This window comes from Drosophila virilis, chromosome 3, assembly GCF_030788295.1.
Source record: "Drosophila virilis strain 15010-1051.87 chromosome 3, Dvir_AGI_RSII-ME, whole genome shotgun sequence".
Classification (NCBI taxonomy): domain Eukaryota; kingdom Metazoa; phylum Arthropoda; class Insecta; order Diptera; family Drosophilidae; genus Drosophila; species Drosophila virilis.
The window spans coordinates 27,407,558-27,430,124 of record NC_091545.1 but is presented as its reverse complement, the minus strand read 5'-3'; the positions used below and the strand labels follow the sequence as shown (position 1 = coordinate 27,430,124).

The following is a 22,567-nucleotide window of genomic DNA, read 5'->3' as shown; positions in this document are numbered from 1 at the left end:
GAAGCTCTGGAATATGAGCAACCAATCAATATAAAAATGTACGTTTTTTGATAAAGTTCATTGGCTGTACTACATTCCCAGTCGCGTCAATATGCAGTGTCCGTAGTTTTAAATGGGTCAACAACATACTTATATGTTGTCTGTCCCATAAAAATATTTCTAGTTTCTTAGAAAGTAACTGAATAAAGTTGGCATACCCATTAGAAAACATATCGAAAGTATCTTTAAATGGATCTTTGTCAAAATCATATTTTCCATTATCCTCCGAAATTAAATTCTATAAAAGGTTAGTTTCTCATTAGTAATCTGATCATTACCAATTTTTTTGATCTATATTCAAACGGAGAAGTGTTTATATTGGAAGCCTTTTCTATAAATCTATTTATTGCTCTGCACTGCGTTGACTTTTTAAGGCCAATTGTATGGGGGATATGTGGCTGCTTGTGTATACACTTACAACAGCGTCAAGTGTCCCATGGAACAAAAAGTAGTTGCATGACGGATCTTTGCAGTAACCATGTGCAGCAAAAAAATTTTTGTTAAGTCTAATTGACTTGAAAAACAAAACACATGCGTTGTAATGAGAAGTGTATGCTTCTCGAATAATGTGTTCAATGCTTTTTTTTTTTTAAATATCGCACACAATTGATTTAACGTGGTCATAAATTCTTGGATACTGATTTCAGTATGCAAATTGCTGGAACCTGAAAGTGCTCCGTGGCATCCTTTCAAATTACTAACTAACTGAACTTCTCTGTTTAAGCTATCATGAACATTGTAGTATTTTTTCCGAAAGCATTTTAATGTCGCTTCGACAAAGCATGCGTCATTATTAAACTCAGACGGACAATTTGTAGGCTCATTAAGACTATAATTAGAACTATCATTTTCTATGCTAGACATATCACTAATATAATTGCTAATTTCTAGTTTACTGCTTACATGATTACTACCGTTAGATACGTCCTGGCGTTCTTTTGAGTAGGCAGCCTGAAACTGGTAAAACAACTCACCAATTAGGGTTATAAAAAATATTAAAGCTTTATGATTACTTATGCGTTTAAAACTTTTCGTAATAATTTTTCGATTCTTAACATTATCTGCCAGTTGAAAATGTGTCCAATTTCGCTCTATAAACTTATTGTTAACAATAAGTAATATAGATTGAAAATCAGTTGGACTAAAATTTCCAACTCGAGGTATTATGTTTCTGGCAATGGCTTCTGTTATGGCATCACGAAGTCCAAGAAAGATTGTCCTTAAAAAATTTTTAATATATTAATGGTAAAATTAAATCGAATAAGTTAAACAACAATTTTGTTATCTATTTTTAGTACAATTCCAAAAATTTTAAAAATGTACTAACGACTAAGTTATGTCAAAATTAAAAATTCCTTTATTTACCAGTTCGTTTGCCAAAAATGGTCATTTATTTTCAATAGCTTTTAGGTAACAAACAATTAAGAATGCTCTAGTGGAGTGGGAGTGCACAGCTAGGGGATACCGTTCCTACCAACAACAAACAAAGCTATAGCTATAGAATGAAAGTTACCTGATATAAAGGAAGCTACTTGCGGACAAAAGGAGCTCATAGGTTTTTAATTCGACGCGTGCATACATACGGACGGACAGACAGAAGCACAGACGGACAGACAGACGCACATGGCTGGATCGACTAGGCTATTGATGCTGATCAAGAATACATACTTTAAGTGGTTGAAGATCCTTTCTTCTGCCTGTTACATACACAAATATTATACCTCTTTTACCCATTTTTAATGGGTTCAGGCTATAAAAAGGAGAACACAATCAGTCACTAAATAAAATCTTACCGTTTTGCGTTTCCTGGAACCATTTCAAACTTGTTAGATTAAAATATAAACAAATAAATAACAAATGTTGTAAATATATACATATGTTTAAATATGTATACAAATTTCGTTTAAATTAAATAGCATGGAAAGCAAAAGTGCCGCTATGTTAGAGGCTGCCAACTTATGAAGAAAGCTAACCTATGGGAACATAAAGATGCCACCTTGTGAAAATAAGTAAAAGTACACAAGACGATGAATATTAACAAACGTGTTATTTATATAATATAAATACTTTATATAGTTGTTAAAACATTCTACAATTTGTATTATTATCTGTGTATATATAAATATAGAGACAAATAGAGACGATAAAATACATTTTTATTGTGAGCCCAATTACAAACTATTCATCTCCATGTATAGAAAGAGTGACCGATATTTTAATTATTCACTTATTTTCAGAGATTGACACTTTTATATGCTAGGCTTATAATGGGTTGGCAGGGTCTATTATAACGGTACTTTTATGTATTCAAGAAAACAGCGCAATATATACATATGTTTTTTTGCATTAACATAGGATGTTATGAGAGAAATAGAAAACTGAGAATTTCTCAAAATCTGTACCGATGATTTTAATGAAATAACTACCAAAATGATTGATAAATCGTGCTCAATATGCACAACTTCCGTGCATTTGGGGCCGTTTTCGGAGAAAGAAAATAATAAAGATTAAAATATGGCTGGCATTTAACAGTATGATATCTAATATTGCCAGCATGTTTTTTTGCATTAACATGGAATTGTATGAGAGAAATAGAAAACTGAGAATTTCTCAAAATCTGTACCGATGATTTTAATAAAATAACTAGCAAAATGATTAATAAATCGTGCTCAATATGCACAACTTCCGTGCATTTGGGGCCGTTTTCGGAGAAATAAAATAATAAAGATTAAAAGATGGCTGCCATTTAACAGTATGATATTTAATTTTGCCAGCAATTTTTCAATTGCAATGCAATGCAATTTTTCCGTAAACTGCGCTGTTAAGTATGACTTAATATTACTCATATAATTTGCTTTGACTTATTAATTTAATTAACTGTGAGTCCTTTTCGTTTTTTCATGGTAACATATTATTCAAATTGGATTGGATCCCGCCCAATTCTGTACAAAATTGTTCAACACTGATGCCAGGCAGTGATTCAGTTCACGTAGGAAATAGCAGTTCGATAGACTTTATGAATGAACTATATGAGGTTGGTTTACAATTAATTAATTTTCTGAAAATCTGTACCGTCCATTTACTTAAATTTAGTGCCTAAAGTTTCTTAAAATATGTATCTACAAGAGGGTATAGCGTGCATTGAGGGCCATTGCCTCTGAGTTAAGAAATAAGAAGGTTGTTTTTTTGCGGTCATTTTATGTGGGGCTGACATGGGATTGTTGGACTCTTTTCCAAATATCTTAAAAATGGTACCGACGATTTGATTCAAATGTTCACAGTTGGCTAGGTGAAACTATAGGTCTTAATAATATATATACGGTTTTCGGGGCCATCATCGCTAAATTTAGATATTTATGGAATGGTGAAAAACTAATATTTTAACCCCTTGGTTTACCAATATTATAAATTAAAATTCAAAAACAAATGTATGTAGGCAGTAAATAATTTAATTTTTGCAATTCTGCATTTAATTTTATTAGGTTCTGTGCTTAAAAACATAAAAGCGGCGTTAAAATATTTTTAATTTGGCCACACTGGAGCAGCCTGTCTGGTAGATCAGCATAATTTTCATAGATACAGTGTTACGATGACTGTATGGTGGCTTTTTTCGCGTGTCTGACAGATGACAACTGAAAAATAAGGGATTTACATCAATGAAAATTATGAAGATTCGGTTATATATATACATACATACATTCATATGTATATTCATATTTAACTTTTTTTCGTTCGCATATGCGTCCTTTCCCCTGTCAGCCACATATGTACCTACATATGTACCATATACATATGTATATGTATGTATGAATCTGCATGTATTTGCATATCACAACCCAATAATCAATCGCTTCCACGCCCTGTCTCTTGCGCAAATAATACTTTATTGAACAAAGTAATAAAACTCAGTAATCTAGCCTCATTTGAAAGAAACCCTTTTGCTTTAATTATTTAAAAAAAAAACATGTACATACCTACATATATATGTATATAACTAGTTTAATGCTGCTTTACGCCTGTCAAAATATAGTGATGACAGCCTTGTAGCTAATATAAGAACTAATGCAAGAGAATATTTGATTTATTGTAACCTCATTAATTTTCATTAATTTTAATTGTGTTTTTTTTTTTAATTTTGTTTATTATGAATGTTCTTTTTATTTGTGAAAAATAATAATGCCTTTTTAATGATTTTCCTAAAAACTTTGACCTCTGTCTTCCGACACTTGCGGGTTGAATATAGAATAGACATCGTCTTAATTATCACTTTAAACAAAAAAGGAAGCTCCTTAAGGATTAAAGCTCACCCAGACTGAGAAAAAAAATGCTTTACATATGTAGTAAATAACTATGTACACATAATGTAAGGTGCATGCGTAGCTGCAGATGACACATATGTATGCCTGCATAAGTTATAATAGAATTCATTAAAAAATTACAGATGCACCAAGGCGACCTTGTCCTAGTAAATTAATTAAACGTTAACCTTGTGAAGGGTTATTATGATGGCCATTGAAATCAGCATCAACATCTCTAAAGCTAGACATGTCAATTACCGCCTTCCTATGACAGGCCCATGTAAAATGTCCCTATAAAACACATTGGTAGGGGTCTCCATGCCTGAGAGCCAATAAGCTCTAGCACCAATCTACTACCTCGACTTGCAGGAATCCCCTGTGTTGTGTTAGCAGGCTACTGTACTGAAAAATATGTTACAGAATATTAAAATTAAAAATTAAAATAAAATTATTAAATTGAACAATTAATAACTCATTTATTAAAATCAGGTTGCATAAATATGTATACAAAAATGTATACAGTTATACAGCAATATGTCAACCGCAAATTAAAAATTGAAGGTAAAAGCCCTTTTCATTAAATTTGTAAGAATCATTTTGGATGTAGATCACTTCTTAGATATTAATTGTTCAAATTTGTGTTTTTACATATGTATTTCACTAAACGCTTTTCTATTTGAAATATAAACTTAACTGTTCATATGTTTTATTTTATACCATGCCAATTAACCAATGGAATAGCATTTATTTAATTTAGTTTCCGGTATTACACTTTACAAATGTTTGTCATTGTCAATTTGTTATGGCTTGAATTAGGGACGAGCGCTATTTACTCAACCTGTTTAGTATTTAAAAGTAACTAGTTACTGCTGTTACACTTTTCAAAAGTAACAGCGACAAAAATCATCCAATGACATGCACAGATAGTAAAGCAAGGGTCTACATTTTGGTCGTTATTTACTTAAAAGATTGACACCGAAAAAGAGATTACTACGACGATATAACAAATGACTGGATCAATGCTAATGGCTTAATTTGTATTCACTTTACACGAAGATATACTTTTTAATGTTTATTTTTATTTTTACTTTGTCACAGGCCTGTACTCAGGCTGTTCCTTTCGTACTGGCTACAAAGCTAAGAACTATGAAAATGATGTGTACCTGGCTGTTATTTTGAACTTGCAACTGCACAGCCTCACTTACAAAAATCGTTTAAATTTGTGCGAACGTTTTTACCTTATCTTAAAATGGATAAAAAACGAATGAAATTTGGTCCTTATTTAGGGCTGACGACGACAAATTTGCAAAATGCATTATTTTCAAAGAAAAGTAATCCTATAGTTTCCTACAAATTTAATAAAATAAAAAAAAAAAAATTGTTATACAGCCTAACAATATTAAATTTTAATTGGTTTCCTTATATATATTAAAAAATTGCTGCGCGCCCAAAGGTCAAGTAAAAGTCGCTGTTATATGTAACTGTCACAGTTGTCACTGTGACACAAATATAACATTATCGATCATCTCTAGATTGACACAGCTGATTAGTGATGAGCTTATTTGATGTAGTGTTTTGTAATTGTCCGCAAGGTGTACACGCGAAGCCGACAGGTAAGAAAATCTATGAGTAGGATACATTTTTCATTGATAAGTTTATTGCATAGTTTGTAAACCCTAAATAAAACAGCTTCAAAGGCACGTTTTTTTTAGCTAAATTTAGTAACACTGTCTAAAAGCCTTTGTCCACTGTCCAACTTTAGCAAAATGTGTGAAACGCGCCCTGTGTGTTTCCCCATAAGATAACACATTTCACTCATCTTTCAAAACAGGCAAATAATGTGTAAATTCACCCCGAACATTTCGTGAATTTAGCGATGACTAATCGAGATTTCTATCGATGCTGTGAAAAATGGTAAAGTATCGTTAACATAAACAGCTGATATATCAAACTTTAAAATGTGCGTTAAATTAGCGGTGGTGACTTTAGGCTTTAGGCACTAATTTTAACTAAATGGACGGTACAGATTTTGAGAAAATTAACTAATTGTAAACCAACCTCATATAGTTCATTCATAAAATCTATCGAACTGCTAGTTCGTACGAGAACTGAATCACTGCCTGGAATTAGTGCTGAACAATTTTGTACAGAATTGGGCGGGAACCAATTCAATTTGAATTATATATAATCATGAACAACGCAAAAGGACTCATAGTTAATTAAATTAATAAGTCAAAGCAAAAAATGAGAAACATTAAGTCATACTTAATAGCGCAGTTTATGGAAAAATTGCATTTTTCCATTTTTTTCATTACATCCTATGTTATTGCAAAAAAACATGCTGGCAATATTAGATATCATACTGTTAAATGGCAGCCATATTTTAAACTTTATTGTTTCATTTCTCCGAAAACGGCCCCAAATGCACGGTAGTTGTGCATATATAGAGCACGATTTATCAATTATTTTGCTATTTATTTCATTAAAATCATCGGTACAGATATTGAGAAATTCTCAATTTTCTATTTCTCTCATAACATCCTATGTTAATGCAAAAATACATATGTATATATTGCGCTGTTTTCTTGAATACATAAAAGTACCGTTATAATAGACCCTGCCAACCCATTATAAGCCTAGCATATAAAAGTGTCAATCTCTGAAAATAAGTGAATAATTAAAATATCGGTCACTCTTTCTATACATGGAGATGAATAGTTTGTAATTGTGCTCACAATAAAAATGTAAATATTGTATCTATATTTATATATACACAGATAATAATACAAATTGAAGAATGTTTTAACGACTATACTAACTATTTATTTTATATAAATAACATTTTTAGATAATATTCATCGTCATGTGTACTTTTACTTATTTTCACAAGGTGGCATCTTTATGTTCCCATAGGTTAGCTTTCTTCATAAGTTGGCATCCCCTAACATAGCGGCACTTTTGCATTCCATGCTTATATCAAATAAGTTTTTTTATTTGTAGTTCTGTACATCACACAACTGCTCAATTGGGCCATATATGTACATCATGCACAGCAACCGCCTGTCGCCACTGGTCTACGATCGGGAAACGAATACAACGGTTGTCGATGATGTGACCACGGCTGCCGCCGATGATAAACAGCACTCGTAGAAGAGTGCCGATCCGCTTAGTGCGCTGCTAATAGCCTGTGGGCTTAGTTTATTGATTAGCTTAATACACTCGCAGATTGTTGCAACAAATACGTCGCCGAGCGACAGCAACAAGAACAAATTGCGTCTCATTTCCATGTGCGCTTTTGGCGAGAAACCGAATAGGCCTAGAGAGCATCGATTGCGGCGACGCAAAAGTTTGTACAGGGCGTTACCAAACCATAATTGCACCCTAACTAATTAGTATTTTATTTCACAGCCCAGCAGCAATCATTTATTGAGCGCACGACGTAGCAAACCGACTCAGATTTAATGCCCTACAAGGCTACGAGTGCATCGATTCGCTGGGCATGACCAAGGATTACATTTACATAGGCCTCGTCTGTACATATATATATATATATATATGTATATATATATATATATACTGTATGTTGTACTGTATTGTATTGCAAAATACAAACACATGTATACATACATAAATATATATATGTATATATTTATATATATATGTACAGACGAGGCCTATGTAAATGTAATCCTTCAAACTATAATTGTAATTGTCTTATATTTGAGTTTGTAATGGAATGCGGAGAAAATGAGCATAAAGCTAACGCAACACATATTGTATTTTGTATAAGTATTAAGAATATTACTTTCCCGTCACTTTCTATATTCCACTTACAAAATGTTAATAGCTGAAATTAGTAATAGTAATTTTAAGCTTGTACAAGTATATCATGTATACATTTTTCCATAGACTAAACCACATACATATTTATTTAAAAACGTGTTTGCTTTATTTATAAATAAAATTGCATACTGGTCGCAAATGGTTAAATTTTAAAACCTCAATATTTATTGACTTGTTTGCGAATATGCATTTTTTAAACGTACGGTTTGTTAAATTAACCAAAAATATGTTATTTAATTCTTTCCACACCACTATTTTTTAATGTGGTATCCCCAGTAGGCCTAATCCACACTGCATTAGTACTTACTAATTTTTAAAATTTATAAATACATCTACTATCTACTACAACTACGTGTATTTTCAATTTAATAAACAAAGAAAGTTACATCTGAATAAGAGTATTTGTGTTAATATATAATATGGCATGCTTAAATATTTTATTTCTGCTCCACAGCCCACAGCTCCACGTAAAATTTGCATGCTGATATTAAACGATATAAATATTTGATAATACTCATTACTAGCCAAAATAGAAACTAGCGAACAATGACGTGAAGTTCTACTCAACTCTTGAGTGTGTCTCACTCATTGTCAAAAACACTTTGCAAGTATGGATCTAAGCTGGTCGTATCTAAGCTCACATATCTTATCTATAATATTTTTTTGATCATTTTTATGTTCTTTTCTTACACATTGACCACATATAAAACAATCACATTTACGGCAGCGAGAATTTAAAGGGCCTTTACTTTTAGACGAGCAGTGCAAACATAAATCATTTAATGAATCTCCAAATTTGAGAATTTTATCAAACATTTCATGTCTAAATAGGTCATTAGACTCTAAATTTGTAAGTGAAAAGTTTGACACATCTGAATAATTTACATTTGGCTTTAAGCGTTTCAAAATTTTTAAATACACCTGAGCTTTAAGAATTGCCAACGGGGTCTAAAAATAGTATCTCGTGTCATTTTTGATTAATAATTAATATATATAAATGATTTCTGTAACAATGAGGTACTATTAAAGTTGAATTTTTTACTAAACCATCTTCCATATCCTTTCATTGTTAAAGCAATAATCATTAAGTTGACAAGGCAAATTTATGAAAGACTCCTCTCCATTTTCGTATAAAATAGTTGTTAAGCAGCATCCACAATTAAGTTTGTTAACCAATTTCGGCCATTTAATGAAAATAAATCCTTAATAGTAAGGTAGTGCATGAAACGGCGGAAATGAAATGAAACGGAATTTGAATCGCCGTGCACACATTTAAACAATGATTCACAACTTAAAATTTACAATTCTGAATCAATGTTTAACTCACTATGCTGTTTTAAAATGGACAAATCTCTTTTATATTTTCCTTCCATTTTAAAAGCACATTTGTTTTCTACGATTATGTAGGAATGGTCATGGCATATGGATGCTTCGTGACTTTGTTCTTGAATTTTTAATATTGTAGAAAAATCTTTTTTAAACATTCCAGTAGGAATATACTAAAAGTATAGTCTTTTATTAAGCGATTTTTTCCAACTTTCCTTGTGCTTGGAAAGTTTTCGCTTGTTTGACATTTCATCGAACCGTTTCTCAGTTTTTTATTAATATTTATTTTTTGTAGGCCTTACAACTAGTTCACTAAACGGTTCCACAATACCCGGTTTTGCAAGTTCAACTAGTCTAGCAATGGACTTTGACAACTCATCCAGCTTACGGATAAATCGTCCTGGCTTTTAGCCGTTTTTATTATTTGTCTTTATAGCACTATATATAAGTGTTTTAAAGAATGATTCTATAGGCCCATTACTGGGTCTTTTATTGGATTTCTCAATAAAATTACGTATAATATTGGTCCAAAAAGTTGCGTGAACAAGGTATTTATTTAAAATTAGATCCAGCATTTCTGGACTTAAATAAATATAAATGGACCTTTTTCGGCAATGGGCAGTTGGATCATCGACAACTTCCTTACTTTCTCCCAATTTTATACTGTCTATCAAATAAAATGTGGATGGCTCTTTACAATATTTAGTAAAATAATAAATGGCATCATCCACAATATTATTAACATATGGAAAAAGAAGAATGATTGCAATATTTCGTAACAATTTTTGTAATTCTCCAATATTATTTAAGTCTAATTGACTTGAAAAACAAAACACATGCGTTGTAATGAGAAGTGTATGCTTCTCGAATAATGTGTTCAATGCTTTTTTTTTTTTAAATATCGCACACAATTGATTTAACGTGGTCATAAATTCTTGGATACTGATTTCAGTATGCAAATTGCTGGAACCTGAAAGTGCTCCGTGGCATCCTTTCAAATTACTAACTAACTGAACTTCTCTGTTTAAGCTATCATGAACATTGTAGTATTTTTTCCGAAAGCATTTTAATGTCGCTTCGACAAAGCATGCGTCATTATTAAACTCAGACGGACAATTTGTAGGCTCATTAAGACTATAATTAGAACTATCATTTTCTATGCTAGACATATCACTTATATAATTGCTAATTTCTAGTTTACTGCTTACATGATTACTACCGTTAGATACGTCCTGGCGTTCTTTTGAGTAGGCAGCCTGAAACTGGTAAAACAACTCACCAATTAGGGTTATAAAAAATATTAAAGCTTTATGATTACTTATGCGTTTAAAACTTTTCGTAATAATTTTTCGATTCTTAACATTATCTGCCAGTTGAAAATGTGTCCAATTTCGCTCTATAAACTTATTGTTAACAATAAGTAATATAGATTGAAAATCAGTTGGACTAAAATTTCCAACTCGAGGTATTATGTTTCTGGCAATGGCTCCTCTTATGGCATCACGAAGTCCAAGAAAGATTGTCCTTAAAAAATTTTTAATATATTAATGGTAAAATTAAATCGAATAAGTTAAACAACAATTTTGTTATCTATTTTTAGTACAATTCCAAAAATTTTAAAAATGTACTAACGACTAAGTTATGTCAAAATTAAAAATTCCTTTATTTACCAGTTCGTTTGCCAAAAATGGTCATTTATTTTCAATAGCTTTTAGGTAACAAACAATTAAGAATGCTTTAGTGGAGTGGGAGTGCACAGCTAGGGGATACCGTTCCTACCAACAACAAACAAAGCTATAGCTATAGAATGAAAGTTACCTGATATAAAGGAAGCTACTTGCGGACAAAAGGAGCTCATAGGTTTTTAATTCGACGCGTGCATACATACGGACGGACAGACAGAAGCACAGACGGACAGACAGACGCACATGGCTGGATCGACTAGGCTATTGATGCTGATCAAGAATACATACTTTAAGTGGTTGAAGATCCTTTCTTCTGCCTGTTACATACACAAATACATTATACCTCTTTTACCCATTTTTAATGGGTTCAGGCTATAAAAAGGAGAACACAATCAGTCACTAAATAAAATCTTACCGTTTTGCGTTTCCTGGAACCATTTCAAACTTGTTAGATTAAAATATAAGCAAATAAATAACAAATGTTGTAAATATATACATATGTTTAAATATGTATACAAATTTCGTTTAAATTAAATAGCATGGAATGCAAAAGTGCCGCTATGTTAGAGGCTGCCAACTTATGAAGAAAGCTAACCTATGGGAACATAAAGATGCCACCTTGTGAAAATAAGTAAAAGTACACAAGACGATGAATATTAACAAACGTGTTATTTATATAATATAAATACTTTATATAGTTGTTAAAACATTCTACAATTTGTATTATTATCTGTGTATATATAAATATAGAGACAAATAGAGACGATAAAATACATTTTTATTGTGAGCCCAATTACAAACTATTCATCTCCATGTATAGAAAGAGTGACCGATATTTTAATTATTCACTTATTTTCAGAGATTGACACTTTTATATGCTAGGCTTATAATGGGTTGGCAGGGTCTATTATAACGGTACTTTTATGTATTCAAGAAAACAGCGCAATATATACATATGTTTTTTTGCATTAACATAGGATGTTATGAGAGAAATAGAAAACTGAGAATTTCTCAAAATCTGTACCGATGATTTTAATGAAATAACTACCAAAATGATTGATAAATCGTGCTCAATATGCACAACTTCCGTGCATTTGGGGCCGTTTTCGGAGAAACAAAATAATAATGATTAAAATATGGCTGCCATTTAACAGTATGATATCTAATATTGCCGGCATGTTTTTTTGCATTAACATGGGATTGTATGAGAGAAATAGAAAAATGAGAATTTATCAAAATCTGTACCGATGATTTTAATAAAATAACTAGCAAAATGATTAATAAATCGTGCTCAATATGCACAACTTCCGTGCATTTGGGGCCGTTTTCGGAGAAATAAAATAATAAAGATTAAAAGATGGCTGCCATTTAACAGTATGATATCTAATTTTGCCAGCAATTTTTCAATTGCAATGCAATGCAATTTTTCCATAAACTGCGCTGTTAAGTATGACTTAATATTACTCATATAATTTGCTTTGACTTATTAATTTAATTAACTGTGAGTCCTTTTCGTTTTTTCATGGTAACATATTATTCAAATTGGATTGGATCCCGCCCAATTCTGTACAAAATTGTTCAACACTGATGCCAGGCAGTGATTCAGTTCACGTAGGAAATAGCAGTTCGATAGACTTTATGAATGAACTATATGAGGTTGGTTTACAATTAATTAATTTTCTGAAAATCTGTACCGTCCATTTACTTAAATTTAGTGCCTAAAGTTTCTTAAAATATGTATCTACAAGAGGGTATAGCGTGCATTGAGGGCCATTGCCTCTGAGTTAAGAAATAAGAAGGTTGTTTTTTTGCGGTCATTTTATGTGGGGCTGACATGGGATTGTTGGACTCTTTTCCAAATATCTTAAAAATGGTACCGACGATTTGATTCAAATGTTCACAGTTGGCTAGGTGAAACTATAGGTCTTAATAATGTATATGCGGTTTTCGGGGCCATCATCGCTAAATTTAGATATTTATGGAATGGTGAAAAACTAATATTTTAACCCCTTGGTTTACCAATATTATAAATTAAAATTCAAAAACAAATGTATGTAGGCAGTAAATAATTTAATTTTTGCAATTCTGCATTTAATTTTATTAGGTTCTGTGCTTAAAAACATAAAAGCGGCGTTAAAATATTTTTAATTTGGCCACACTGGAGCAGCCTGTCTGGTAGATCAGCATAATTTTCATAGATACAGTGTTACGATGACTGTATGGTGGCTTTTTTCGCGTGTCTGACAGATGACAACTGAAAAATAAGGGATTTACATTAATGAAAATTATGAAGATTCGGTTATATATATATACATACATACATTCATATGTATATTCATATTTAACTTTTTTTCGTTCGCATATGCGTCCTTTCCCCTGTCAGCCACATATGTACCTACATATGTACCATATACATATGTATATGTATGTATGAATCTGCATGTATTTGCATATCACAACCCAATAATCAATCGCTTCCACGCCCTGTCTCTTGCGCAAATAAGTATCCTGTCTCTTGCGCAACCGAGTATCACTTAAGTTCTCAGACCTCGCTGTTGCCTATGCTTAAAAGTCGTCGGTCAAAACGAATTTAAACTATTATTGAATGGATTGGTCGCACAGGACTAATATCTTTGCATTTAATCAGCCGAAGTTTTAACTGTGTCATACTGTGGAATGATGTTAGGGACTCAATTTTTATGTCATAAGAAGATCGTTTAATTACGGCTTATGTCGATGTTGTCTCCAGGCTGTGTTTGTTTACAATTTTTTAAACGATATTAGAATACTTATGTATTTCTCAGTTGATGAGACCATAAACTTATGTGATATTGTGTGCAACGGGTAAGATAAATATATATTTTGTGGATCGTTTGATCCACATTTGTTTTCAAAATATATGCTTCAATTTGAAGTTGTGTCAGTGTACATATTGACTTTCTGTTATCTTATTTCGCGTGATTGGATATTTGTATACCTGTCAAAATAATGAATGCACTATTATATATTGTCATATTTATGTGAATGCTATAACTTATACTCACGTTATAACCTTTAGCTTACTGATGCAGGGGAGGAAAATCTATGCCGTTCAGATGATGCCATAGGGAGTCTAAGTTAAGAAGAGGATGAGAATATAAAACAAACACAGGGTGGGTTAGCTTTGGAAACATCAAAAAAGCCATCTACTTATGTCGGATTGCGATTTAGAAGAATTTGTTACATGTTTTGTCATTGTCAATTTGTTATGGCTTGAATTAGGGACGAGCGCTATTTACTCAACCTGTTTAGTATTTAAAAGTAACTAGTTACTGCTGTTACACTTTTCAAAAGTAACAGCGACAAAAATCATCCAATGACATGCACAGATAGTAAAGCAAGGGTCTACATTTTGGTCGTTATTTACTTAAAAGATTGACACCGAAAAAGAGATTACTACGACGATATAACAAATGACTGGATCAATGCTAATGGCTTAATTTGTATTCACTTTACACGAAGATATACTTTTTAATGTTTATTTTTATTTTTACTTTGTCACAGGCCTGTACTCAGGCTGTTCCTTTCGTACTGGCTACAAAGCTAAGAACTATGAAAATGATGTGTACCTGGCTGTTATTTTGAACTTGCAACTGCACAGCCTCACTTACAAAAATCGTTTAAATTTGTGCGAACGTTTTTACCTTATCTTAAAATGGATAAAAAACGAATGAAATTTGGTCCTTATTTAGGGCTGACGACGATAAATTTGCAAAATGCATTATTTTCAAAGAAAAGTAATCCTATAGTTTCCTACAAATTTAATAAAATAAAAAAAAAAAAATTGTTATACAGCCTAACAATATTAAATTTTAATTGGTTTCCTTATATATATTAAAAAATTGCTGCGCTCACAGTTGTCACTGTGACACAAATATAACATTATCGATCATCTCTAGATTGAAACAGCTGATTAGTGATGAGCTTATTTGATGTAGTGTTTTGTAATTGTCCGCAAGGTGTACACGCGAAGCCGACAGGTAAGAAAATCTATGAGTAGGATACATTTTTCATTGATAAGTTTATTGCATAGTTTGTAAACCCTAAATAAAACAGCTTCAAAGGCACGTTTTTTTTAGCTAAATTTAGTAACACTGTTTAAAAGCCTTTGTCCACTGTCCAACTTTAGCAAAATGTGTGAAACGCGCCCTGTGTGTTTCCCCATAAGATAACACATTTCACTCATCTTTCAAAAAAGGCAAATAATGTGTAAATTCACCCCGAACATTTCGTGAATTTAGCGATGACTAATCGAGATTTCTATCGATGCTGTGAAAAATGGTAAAGTATCGTTAACATAAACAGCTGATATATCAAACTTTAAAATGTGCGTTAAATTAGCGGTGGTGACTTTAGGCTTTAGGCACTAATTTTAACTAAATGGACGGTACAGATTTTGAGAAAATTAACTAATTGTAAACCAACCTCATATAGTTCATTTATAAAATCTATCGAACTGCTAGTTCGTACGAGAACTGAATCACTGCCTGGAATTAGTGCTGAACAATTTTGTACAGAATTGGGCGGGAACCAATTCAATTTGAATTATATATAATCATGAACAACGGAAAGGACTCATAGTTAATTAAATTAATAAGTCAAAGCAAAAAATGAGAAACATTAAGTCATACTTAATAGCGCAGTTTATGGAAAAATTGCATTTTTCCATTTTTTTCATTACATCCTATGTTATTGCAAAAAAACATGCTGGCAATATTAGATATCATACTGTTAAATGGCAGCCATATTTTAAACTTTATTGTTTCATTTCTCCGAAAACGGCCCCAAATGCACGGTAGTTGTGCATATATAGAGCACGATTTATCAATTATTTTGCTATTTATTTCATTAAAATCATCGGTACAGATATTGAGAAATTCTCAATTTTCTATTTCTCTCATAACATCCCATGTTAATGCAAAAAAACATACAGGCAATATTAGATATCGTACTGTTAAATGGCAGCCATATTTTAAACTTTGTTATTTAATTTCTTCGAAAACGGGCCCAAATGTACGAGGTTGTGCATATTGAGCACGATTTATCAATCATTTTGCTATTTATTTCATTAAAACCATCGGTACAGATTTTGAGAAATTCTCATATTTCTATTTCTCTCATAACATCCTATGTTAATGCAAAAATACATATGTATATATTGCGCTGTTTTCTTGAATACATAAAAGTACCGTTATAATAGACCCTGCCAACCCATTATAAGCCTAGCATATAAAAGTGTCAATCTCTGAAAATAAGTGAATAATTAAAATATCGGTCACTCTTTCTATACATGGAGATGAATAGTTTGTAATTGTGCTCACAATAAAAATGTAAATATTGTACTTTTACTTATTTTCACAAGGTGGCATCTTTATGTTCCCATAGGTTAGCTTTCTTCATAAGTTGGCATCCCCTAACATAGCGGCACTTTTGCATTCCATGCTTATATCAAATAAGTTTTTTTATTTGTAGTTCTGTACATCACACAACTGCTCAATTGGGCCATATATGTACATCATGCACAGCAACCGCCTGTCGCCACTGGTCTACGATCGGGAAACGAATACAACGGTTGTCGATGATGTGACCACGGCTGCCGCCGATGATAAACAGCACTCGTAGAAGAGTGCCGATCCGCTTAGTGCGCTGCTAATAGCCTGTGGGCTTAGTTTATTGATTAGCTTAATACACTCGCAGATTGTTGCAACAAATACGTCGCCGAGCGACAGCAACAAGAACAAATTGCGTCTCATTTCCATGTGCGCTTTTGGCGAGAAACCGAATAGGCCTAGAGAGCATCGATTGCGGCGACGCAAAAGTTTGTACAGGGCGTTACCAAACCATAATTGCACCCTAACTAATTAGTATTTTATTTCACAGCCCAGCAGCAATCATTTATTGAGCGCACGACGTAGCAAACCGACTCAGATTTAATGCCCTACAAGGCTACGAGTGCATCGATTCGCTGGGCATGACCAAGGATTACATTTACATAGGCCTCGTCTGTACATATATATATATATATATATATATGTTTGTTTTATTTATAAATAAAATTGCATACTGGTCGCAAATGGTTAAATTTTAAAACCTCAATATTTATTGACTTGTTTGCGAATATGCATTTTTTAAACGTACGGTTTGTTAAATTAACCAAAAATATGTTATTTAATTCTTTCCACACCACTATTTTTTAATGTGGTATCCCCAGTAGGCCTAATCCACACTGCATTAGTACTTACTAATTTTTAAAATTTATAAATACATCTACTATCTACTACAACTACGTGTATTTTCAATTTAATAAACAAAGAAAGTTACATCTGAATAAGAGTATTTGTGTTAATATATAATATGGCATGCTTAAATATTTTATTTCTGCTCCACAGCCCACCGCTCCACGTAAAATTTGCATGCTGATATTTAACGATATAAATATTTGATAATACTCATTACTAGCCAAAATAGAAACTAGCGAACAATGACGTGAAGTTCTACTCAACTCTTGAGTGTGTCTCACTCATTGTCAAAAACACTTTGCAAGTATGGATCTAAGCTGGTCGTATCTAAGCTCACATATCTTATCTATAATATTTTTTTGATCATTTTTATGTTCTTTTCTTACACATTGACCACATATAAAACAATCACATTTACGGCAGCGAGAATTTAAAGGGCCTTTACTTTTAGACGAGCAGTGCAAACATAAATCATTTAATGAATCTCCAAATTTGAGAATTTTATCAAACATTTCATGTCTAAATAGGTCATTAGACTCTAAATTTGTAAGTGAAAAGTTTGACACATCTGAATAATTTACATTTGGCTTTAAGCGTTTCAAAATTTTTAAATACACCTGAGCTTTAAGAATTGCCAACGGGGTCTAAAAATAGTATCTCGTGTCATTTTTGATTAATAATTAATATATATAAATGATTTCTGTAACAATGAGGTACTATTAAAGTTGAATTTTTTACTAAACCATCTTCCATATCCTTTCATTGTTAAAGCAATAATCATTAAGTTGACAAGGCAAATTTATGAAAGACTCCTCTCCATTTTCGTATAAAATAGTTGTTAAGCAGCATCCACAATTAAGTTTGTTAACCAATTTCGGCCATTTATTGAAAATAAATCCTTAATAGTAAGGTAGTGCATGAAACGGCGGAAATGAAATGAAACGGAATTTGAATCGCCGTGCACACATTTAAACAATGATTCACAACTTAAAATTTACAATTCTGAATCAATGTTTAACTCACTATGCTGTTTTAAAATGGACAAATCTCTTTTATATTTTCCTTCCATTTTAAAAGCACATTTGTTTTCTACGATTATGTAGGAATGGTCATGGCATATGGATGCTTCGTGACTTTGTTCTTGAATTTTTAATATTGTAGAAAAATCTTTTTTAAACATTCCAGTAGGAATATACTAAAAGTATAGTCTTTTATTAAGCGATTTTTTCCAACTTTCCTTGTGCTTGGAAAGTTTTCGCTTGTTTGACATTTCATCGAACCGTTTCTCAGTTTTTTATTAATATATATTTTTTGTAGGCCTTACAACTAGTTCACTAAACGGTTCCACAATACCCGGTTTTGCAAGTTCAACTTGTCTAGCAATGGACTTTGACAACTCATTCAGCTTACGGATAAATCGTCCTGGCTTTTAGCCGTTTTTATTATTTGTCTTTATAGCACTATATATAAGTGTTTTAAAGAATGATTCTATAGGCCCATTACTGGGTCTTTTATTGGATTTCTCAATAAAATTACGTATAATATTGGTCCAAAAAGTTGCGTGAACAAGGTATTTATTTAAAATTAGATCCAGCATTTCTGGACTTAAATAAATATAAATGGACCTTTTTCGGCAATGGGCAGAAAAGTTGGATCATCGACAACTTCCTTACTTTCTCCCAATTTTATACTGTCTATCAAATAAAATGTGGATGGCTCTTTACAATATTTAGTAAAATAATAAATGGCATCATCCACAATATTATTAACATATGGAAAAAGAAGAATGATTGCAATATTTCGTAACAATTTTTGTAATTCTCCAATATTATTTATGGAATTTGCACAACCCAAGGAATTTCTTAAAAATGAATTGAGATCAATATTGTCCAAACCAACTGCTTCATATATGTTGAGACACATAATTTTGCTGTAGTGGCTCGTACAAAATTGAACGCATACTTTTGGAAATGTGCGATTTAAATTATACAAAAAACTAAAACAAATATCATTGTACGTTGCAAGATCAATGCTGTTATATTCTTTTAAGCAAAACTAACATCAGTAATTATTCTTTGGCAAATAAGCCATTTTAAATTTATTTTTTTATCAGAACTCCCGCAGCTCACATAAAAATCTGCCTATTTCTGACGATTTATGATTGGAGAGAATCGCAGGTGACAGGAAAAACGATTCGAAGCTCTGGAATCTGAGCAACCAATCAATATAAAAATGTACGTTTTTTGATAAAGTTCATTGGCTGTACTACATTCCCAGTCGCGTCAATATGCAGTGTCCGTAGTTTTAAATGGGTCAACAACATACTTATATGTTGTCTGTCCCATAAAAATATTTCTAGTTTCTTAGAAAGTAACTGAATAAAGTTGGCATACCCATTAGAAAACATATCGAAAGTATCTTTAAATGGATCTTTGTCAAAATCATATTTTCCATTATCCTCCGAAATTAAATTCTATAAAAGGTTAGTTTCTCATTAGTAATCTGATCATTACCAATTTTTTTGATCTATATTCAAACGGAGAAGTGTTTATATTGGAAGCCTTTTCTATAAATCTATTTATTGCTCTGCACTGCGTTGACTTTGTAAGGCCCATTGTATGGGGGATATGTGGCTGCTTGTGTATACACTTACAACAGCGTCAAGTGTCCCATGGAACAAAAAGTAGTTGCATGACGGATCTTTGCAGTAACCATGTGCAGCAAAAAAATTTTTGTTAAGTCTAATTGACTTGAAAAACAAAACACATGCGTTGTAATGAGAAGTGTATGCTTCTCGAATAATGTGTTCAATGCTTTTTTTTTTTAAATATCGCACACAATTGATTTAACGTGGTCATAAATTCTTGGATACTGATTTCAGTATGCAAATTGCTGGAACCTGAAAGTGCTCCGTGGCATCCTTTCAAATTACTAACTAACTGAACTTCTCTGTTTAAGCTATCATGAACATTGTAGTATTTTTTCCGAAAGCATTTTAATGTCGCTTCGACAAAGCATGCGTCATTATTAAACTCAGACGGACAATTTGTAGGCTCATTAAGACTATAATTAGAACTATCATTTTCTATGCTAGACATATCACTAATATAATTGCTAATTTCTAGTTTACTGCTTACATGATTACTACCGTTAGATACGTCCTGGCGTTCTTTTGAGTAGGCAGCCTGAAACTGGTAAAACAACTCACCAATTAGGGTTATAAAAAATATTAAAGCTTTATGATTACTTATGCGTTTAAAACTTTTCGTAATAATTTTTCGATTCTTAACATTATCTGCCAGTTGAAAATGTGTCCAATTTCGCTCTATAAACTTATTGTTAACAATAAGTAATATAGATTGAAAATCAGTTGGACTAAAATTTCCAACTCGAGGTATTATGTTTCTGGCAATGGCTTCTGTTATGGCATCACGAAGTCCAAGAAAGATTGTCCTTAAAAAATTTTTAATATATTAATGGTAAAATTAAATCGAATAAGTTAAACAACAATTTTGTTATCTATTTTTAGTACAATTCCAAAAATTTTAAAAATGTACTAACGACTAAGTTATGTCAAAATTAAAAATTCCTTTATTTACCAGTTCGTTTGCCAAAAATGGTCATTTATTTTCAATAGCTTTTAGGTAACAAACAATTAAGAATGCTCTAGTGGAGTGGGAGTGCACAGCTAGGGAATACCGTTCCTACCAACAACAAACAAAGCTATAGCTATAGAATGAAAGTTACCTGATATAAAGGAAGCTACTTGCGGACAAAAGGAGCTCATAGGTTTTTAATTCGACGCGTGCATACATACGGACGGACAGACAGAAGCACAGACGGACAGACAGACGCACATGGCTGGATCGACTAGGCTATTGATGCTGATCAAGAATACATACTTTAAGTGGTTGAAGATCCTTTCTTCTGCCTGTTACATACACAAATACATTATACCTCTTTTACCCATTTTTAATGGGTTCAGGCTATAAAAAGGAGAACACAATCAGTCACTAAATAAAATCTTACCGTTTTGCGTTTCCTGGAACCATTTCAAACTTGTTAGATTAAAATATAAACAAATAAATAACAAATGTTGTAAATATATACATATGTTTAAATATGTATACAAATTTCGTTTAAATTAAATAGCATGGAAAGCAAAAGTGCCGCTATGTTAGAGGCTGCCAACTTATGAAGAAAGCTAACCTATGGGAACATAAAGATGCCACCTTGTGAAAATAAGTAAAAGTACACAAGACGATGAATATTAACAAACGTGTTATTTATATAATATAAATACTTTATATAGTTGTTAAAACATTCTACAATTTGTATTATTATCTGTGTATATATAAATATAGAGACAAATAGAGACGATAAAATACATTTTTATTGTGAGCCCAATTACAAACTATTCATCTCCATGTATAGAAAGAGTGACCGATATTTTAATTATTCACTTATTTTCAGAGATTGACACTTTTATATGCTAGGCTTATAATGGGTTGGCAGGGTCTATTATAACGGTACTTTTATGTATTCAAGAAAACAGCGCAATATATACATATGTTTTTTTGCATTAACATAGGATGTTATGAGAGAAATAGAAAACTGAGAATTTCTCAAAATCTGTACCGATGATTTTAATGAAATAACTACCAAAATGATTGATAAATCGTGCTCAATATGCACAACTTCCGTGCATTTGGGGCCGTTTTCGGAGAAAGAAAATAATAAAGATTAAAATATGGCTGGCATTTAACAGTATGATATCTAATATTGCCAGCATGTTTTTTTGCATTAACATGGGATTGTATGAGAGAAATAGAAAACTGAGAATTTCTCAAAATCTGTACCGATGATTTTAATGAAATAACTACCAAAATGATTGATAAATCGTGCTCAATATGCACAACTTCCGTGCATTTGGGGCCGTTTTCGGAGAAATAAAATAATAAAGATTAAAAGATGGCTGCCATTTAACAGTATGATATCTAATTTTGCCAGCAATTTTTCAATTGCAATGCAATGCAATTTTTCCGTAAACTGCGCTGTTAAGTATGACTTAATATTACTCATATAATTTGCTTTGACT

General features: G+C 32.0%; 4 long non-coding RNA genes across 9 annotated transcripts; 2 read left to right on the top strand and 2 right to left on the bottom strand.

Moving 5' to 3' along the window:
* Positions 1-3,470: 3,470 nt before the first annotated feature.
* On the bottom strand, positions 3,471-5,161 carry LOC116650445 (uncharacterized). Of its 3 annotated transcripts, none has more exons than XR_004303421.2 (3): positions 5,032-5,161; positions 3,733-4,734; positions 3,471-3,671 (listed from the first exon to the last, which is right to left on the bottom strand). It is a non-coding gene; the product is annotated as an uncharacterized lncRNA (long non-coding RNA). The 3 variants fall into 3 exon arrangements; XR_004303420.2 differs by having other exon boundaries at positions 3,737-4,739; positions 5,032-5,160; XR_004303419.2 differs by having other exon boundaries at positions 3,737-4,734; positions 5,032-5,159.
* Positions 5,162-5,892: 731 nt separating this feature from the next.
* Positions 5,893-7,893, top strand: LOC116650450 (uncharacterized). 2 transcript variants are annotated; one of them, XR_004303426.2, is made up of 3 exons: positions 5,893-5,950; positions 7,338-7,683; positions 7,746-7,893. It is a non-coding gene; the product is annotated as an uncharacterized lncRNA (long non-coding RNA). The 2 variants fall into 2 exon arrangements; XR_011416477.1 differs by lacking the exon at positions 5,893-5,950 and adding an exon at positions 6,237-6,251.
* A 5,351-nt stretch (positions 7,894-13,244) lies between these two features.
* On the bottom strand, positions 13,245-14,470 carry LOC116650443 (uncharacterized). 2 transcript variants are annotated; one of them, XR_004303415.2, is made up of 3 exons: positions 14,236-14,470; positions 13,509-14,168; positions 13,245-13,445 (listed from the first exon to the last, which is right to left on the bottom strand). It is a non-coding gene; the product is annotated as an uncharacterized lncRNA (long non-coding RNA). The 2 variants fall into 2 exon arrangements; XR_004303414.2 differs by having other exon boundaries at positions 13,513-14,168.
* A 682-nt stretch (positions 14,471-15,152) lies between these two features.
* LOC116650453 (uncharacterized) lies at positions 15,153-17,258 on the top strand. Of its 2 annotated transcripts, none has more exons than XR_004303431.2 (3): positions 15,153-15,210; positions 16,703-17,048; positions 17,111-17,258. It is a non-coding gene; the product is annotated as an uncharacterized lncRNA (long non-coding RNA). The 2 variants fall into 2 exon arrangements; XR_011416419.1 differs by lacking the exon at positions 15,153-15,210 and adding an exon at positions 15,358-15,511.
* The last annotated feature ends 5,309 nt before the right edge of the window (positions 17,259-22,567 follow it).